Below are 5989 nucleotides of genomic sequence, written 5' to 3'. Positions count from 1 at the left end.
AAAAAATACACACACACACACTGTATATTCCATTAATTATGATGCTCAATCTTGTGTGAGGAAGAAAACATTACTTGGCAGCAAGAGGCCACTCTCTGAAATTTTAGTCTAAAATGTCAGAGTTCAAGAAACTAATTTAGATAAAATGTAAAGAGAACAGCTGACAGATACAATAAATGGCTTTAAAGGGAGTTCCATAACTGTGGTATTTAACTTTTCACTTATTCTAAATGTAGAATACCCTCCCTAAATGCAAGGACATCTTTCCCCAGACTGTTTTTTGAAGATTTCATTTAAAGATCTTGAATGTTTTTCTCCTAAAGGTAAAAGACCACAGGCACAAAATGGCATCACTTAGGCCAGGTGGCCAGAGGCTTAATACCTCCCCCAGAAATGTAGTCTTAACAGGTCAGTCAGGAGGAATTTTCTGATCAACACCAATGGGGTAATCTGTCATTCTCTATCCCCTAAAGAAATATGAGGTAATATACCAATAAGGCTCCTGCCCTTTTACTAAGGGAAGGTGACCTTGCCTGGAACAATCTTTTCTTTTCTTTTGCTAAAAACTCTCTTGCCCCATCCTCCTTCCTAAAAAAGTCTTCTATTTTGTACAACTTCTCAGAGCTGTCCTCAATTTGCTAAATGGAAATGCGAAATTCGTGAATCATTTAATAAAGCCAAATTAGATCTTCAGATTGACTCAGCCAAATTTTGTTTTTTAACAGATTGGGTGGCAGTGGTTGGATCCAAAGCAAACTTCTTCCGGCATTCAGGGACAATGGGAAACACAAGCATGGTACCCTGCAAACCCTTTTGAGTTCCCCGCCTTTCTCACCATTTCCAAGGGTCGCTGGTAAGTGACTAGGTTTGAGTTTTGCTTTTTTTGCATATCAACTACTGATCTAATTCTTTTTCCAGTCCAAGGTTAAGGGGTCAGACTGAGCTAACTGGAAGTTCTAACAGAGCACCAGGTCTTAGCCCTTGGTTCACCCCACGATTCCACATTGGAATCCCTTTCCCAGTTCCACTCTGAAGTCCCCATTTACTGCAGTTTGCTGGCTTAGTCGTTTCCCCATTTCCAGAATGTACTCTGTATTCATGGAGTCTACTGGTTTCGTCCACACTGGGAATTGCCAGGGGTATACACTACCTTTTCTTGGCCAGTCCAACAGTGGCATGTTTTGGTTACTGCTGGTATGTCAGGGTGCACATGTTTGTCTGCTTTTGTGTAAGGGACTTAGCTAATGGGATTCTTAAATTCTAAAGAGTCAAGCACTTTACCTTTTGGTATACTTGCTTATTTTATTTCTAAGAACTATAGTCCTGGTAGCTGTAAAAAAGCTACAAGCTTGTTTCCTGTCCTAAAGAATTTGGCTTGGTAACTATCAGGTTGTGGACCCCCAAATAAAGCTGGACAGAAATGTGAATTGTACACCCTTTGCAGCTAGAAATGGCTAGACGAAAATGTGGGTTAACTGCATATGTGGCTAGGATCCTACCGAAACTGTTGTCAGTCCTCAGGGAAATTACAACCTAGACAATGGCCATTCTGGGGAACACTCTAGTTGGATAAAATCATTTAAGAAGAGCACTTGAGGGGTGCCTGGGTGGGTCAGTCAGTTGAGCGCCCGACTTCGGCTCAGGTCATGATCTCACCATTCGTGGGTTCGAGCCCTGCGTTGGGCTCTGTGCTGACAGCTCAGAGCCTGGAGCCTGCTTCAGATTCTGTATCTTCCCCTCTCTCTGCCCCTCCCATGCTCATGCTTTGTCTATCTCTCAATAATAAATAAACATTAAAAAAAAAAGAAGAGTACTTGAAAGCAAGGACTGCCAAATTAAACACAATGGGATACCTGTTTTAATTGGCAAGCAGAAGCCTCTACAGTTTTCAAAATTCCAAAATAATTTCATTAAAAGATTTATTGCAAAAGGCTAAAGAAAACTTAAAGATGTAAGAGGTACTTAAAACAAAAGACTATAAGACTGATGTAACTCCTAGTCTCCCCTCTACCCACCTTTGAGTATGCATTCTACTAATCCTCTGTCTAAATTATTTTTTCCACTCTAAAAAGATTACACAACCATAAAAAAAGCCCACCAAGTTCATGGCCTTACAGGCACCCCATATCTACCTTCAAAAGAGGGCCCCTTCCAGAGTTGATGACACTAAGATTTTCTGGTAGCCTGCTACATTATTCCTTTAAACATTCAAGGGAAAACTCTGGTAGATACCAGAACCTACAAAGGAAATACTGGAAAAACTGGCAGAGCAAGGTGGAAATTCTTATCAGAATCAGCTCTTCTGAATCTCTGTCTGTAGTGCCCAGTCGAGAAAGGAAAATAAATTTTCACATTGTTTTTTCCTTTCCAAATCCATTGTTTATTGGTCCTTTTCCTCCAGGGATAGCTATTGCCTTCCTGCTTGTCTCAGTTTGCATAATTGGACTTGACTTTCCACCTGCCTGGGAGGTGCAGGTTGTTGGTTCTTTGTTTTGACTATCTTTGGATCTTGGAAATGGTGTATCCTTTGCATCCTCTTTGGGGATTCGTTTTACGCCCAAGGGTAGTTATTTAATACTGTCAGAAAAATTTACTGTTTGTCCTGACTGAAAACCAACAAGATATTTTTTTAATCTGTGTAGTCAAAAGTTGGCCAGATTAGAAGCTGATATTGAGAAACTGGTAGGAATTTGTTTAAGGATTTCATCTCTAAATTAAAACTAGAGCTATGTACCCAAAGGCGAAAAAGCAGATAGAGGAGGTGTGGTTGCATGGGTAGATCAACGTATGACATCATTAAGAGATTAAAAGCAACCGTTCTTATTTTACAAATCTTTGCAAAATTAGAAATACGGCCTCCGGGAGCATTCACGTCTTTCAAGCTATCCTTTCCGTCAATCCCAAAACCTCCCATTTATCTCAAAAGTCTTGTAATCACTCTGGAAACCATTGCCTAGATCATCCCTTATTCCTAAAACTGAAGAAAATAAAAGGAGAAAAGAGGCTTAAAAAAATTAAAAAAAAAAAAAACAGCTATAGAAGCACCCTTGCTCAAAATCTATCCCACACCTTCTCCACAAATATTAGTGTAAAAAAAAAAAAAAAAAAAGCTTTAGCAATCTGAGTAGGTAAACTTAACTTATTCTATCTGCCAGAAAAACCACTTGGATCTGGCTGTTCTTTTATAAATTAGTTCTGCTTTATCATACCTATCTCATGGACAAAAATTTTATGACAATAACTGTAAGACTTCCATTTGCATCTATTTCTACGTTCATACGTGTTATAGACATGTGGTGTTTTCTATCTCCAGGCGGTGCTGTCTAAATTAAATTGTAAGTGAGCTCATTTAATTGGCTTAAAGAAAATTAAGCACTTACATAATCTAAATTCTCAGAAATATAATAGAAACTAACCCAAATAAGTTTCAAATTCATGTGATCTAGGATTAATCTTTAACAAATCAAAGCTAATTGAAATTTGTTGGTTTAAGTAAAACAGGCATGTTTTTAGAGTTATCAGCATTAAATCTAATACTTTTATTCTGCCTAGGTTCACTAAAAGTCAAATAAGCTTGTGTTATCTCTTTTACGGAACTTGTCAGCAGAAAAGATAACTTGAAGATGATAGCTGTTTAATATCTTGGGAAATTTTCATGGCTAATCTAAACATAGTTACCAAGACAAGAGAATTAAATAAATGCAAATAAGGGGTAGCTGGGTAGCTCAGTTGGTTAAGCACCTGGGTCTTGATCTTAGGGTCATAAGTTCAAGCCCTGCACTGAGTTCTGTACTGGGCATGGAGCCTACTTGAAAAATAATAACAATAAATAGATGCAAATAAGATAAAAGTTTATAAACACATTTTTCGGTAATATTTATGTCGCCATAAATCAATTATTTATAATAGATACATCTTTTTTTCTCCAAATCTTTTTTTGTAACTAAAAACCTTAGAGTTTTGCTAAATTAAATTACATAATGGATAGTCATGGAATATCTAGATCCTTTCCAAACAAGATAAAATACTGAAATATTAATTACTGAACATAAACTTTTGGCTTCTTGTTACAGAAAAACTAAAAGATATTTGGATGTGTTACTGCTATATTGGGAAATTAAAAAAGGTACATGCTTCTAGAAATCATGAAAAGGATTCATGAATTTGCGAACATAAAGAATGCGGCTATAACAGTTCATAATCGCTTACTTCTTAGTTTTCACTAGAAAGTAAGGTTCCTAAGGGTTAAGCATTCTAATTAACATATGTAATTAAAGCTGCTAGAATAATAAGGGAAACATCTCTGTATGCCAGGAAAGTAGGACGCGTTTTCAGTAAAAGAACGTATGAGAAATGGAGATGCATTTTTTTGTTGAGGGAAAAGAAAGTAATTTTGTTCTAAAGTATGGCTAGTTGTTTAAAGAGGAAAAACATAGGTCAAACGCAGAATGTAGAGAAGAAAGTTGTAAGAAGGTTTGTAGAAAAAGAATCTTTGAAAAGGAATTTTAATGTGTGGTCAAGCTGGCTAAGATTAAAATAAATTTATGTAAGAACGAGTTTTAATATGAAAAGTAAGCCTGTGCAAAATTAGAATTTGGTTTTCTCTCTATTAAAAGGACAAAGGTTTCATGGACTTTTGGTCTGCTTTTGATAAGACTGTGAAAGTTTTTTTACCTTTTAAGTATTAGATTTCATAATGATCCGTGATCCTATTTAGGCAAGTGCTTTAAAACCTTCTTTTTGATATTTTTTTACAAACTTCCCAAGTTGTAAATGAAACCTTTCTGACCTGGAATATTTCAAGGGATTAGTTAAACTAATGAGGCTCCTTTGATATGTAAATTACATGGGAAACACTGCCAAATAAGTAATAACTAAGCTTTCTTTATACTGTAAGATTGTGGCACATGTGGATAAAGTCCATTCTGCTTCTGCAAAAAAACTCCTTTTTTCATTGCCAGACTTTTGCCATCCTGATGTCCTTGTAACATGACAATAGTCTACTCCTGAATCAGAAATTAAGGGGGGTAAACAAGAGGATTGTCATATGAGACTTCTTATGTTTAAATCCTAGTCAATGTTATTTCACCACCCTGAAATACCCCTTTCTTTTCTCTGTCAAAAAGTAATGTTACTTTGATCTTACATATCCTTCAAGTCTCCGTTATATACCAATATCCACTTCTAAAAAATACGTTCACTTATTGTATTAGGGATTCATTCGTATTAGCCCAAACAATGTTTATCTGTAAATATTAACTTCTACATTAGTAGTTCTGTGGTTTTTACTGTGAATATCCAAAATCCTTTCTTTATGTATGCTTGACTTTGCTGAAAACAAAAACACCTTTCTTTCTTTTTTACTTTCTTTCTTTCTTTTCCCTCTCTCTTTGCCCCTCCCCCCCCCCAAATAAATAAATGTGGGGTGCCTGGGTGGCCCAGTTGGTTAAGCATCCAGCTTCAGCTCAGGTCATGATCTCGCAATCAGTGAGTTCGAGCCCGTGTCAGGCTCTGTGCTGACAGCTCAGAGCCTGGAGCGTGCTTTGGATTCTGTGTCTCCCTCTCCCTCTGCCCTCCCCTGCTTGTGCTCTGTCTCTCAAAAATAAATAAACATTAAATAAAAATAAATAAATGTTAAAAAAATTTTTAATTAAAAACAAACAAAACAAAAACATATAAATTCTGCCCTAGAGGAAAAACCACATTACTTTGAAGAGAGTTTTCCATAAGTGTGAAATTTAATTCTGAACTATTGTTAATTTAGGATGCACTCCCTAAATATAAAGAGAGGGTCTAGTTTAGATTTTTCCAAAGTATTCTGAAAATTCCATGGCCAAATCAGTTTTAGAAACACTGACTCTCACTCATAGAGTCCTAAGGAAATCTGATAATGAAAGTACCAAGAACCACAAAAAACAGAAGACATGACTTTTATACAGGTAACTCCTTCACTTGCCTCAACATCCACCAAACGAATCCATTGTTAAGT

The sequence above is a fragment of the Panthera leo genome, chromosome B3 (genome assembly GCF_018350215.1).
Source record: "Panthera leo isolate Ple1 chromosome B3, P.leo_Ple1_pat1.1, whole genome shotgun sequence".
In the NCBI taxonomy this organism is placed as follows: Eukaryota; Metazoa; Chordata; class Mammalia; order Carnivora; family Felidae; genus Panthera; species Panthera leo.
Note: the sequence above shows the minus strand (reverse complement) of the source record.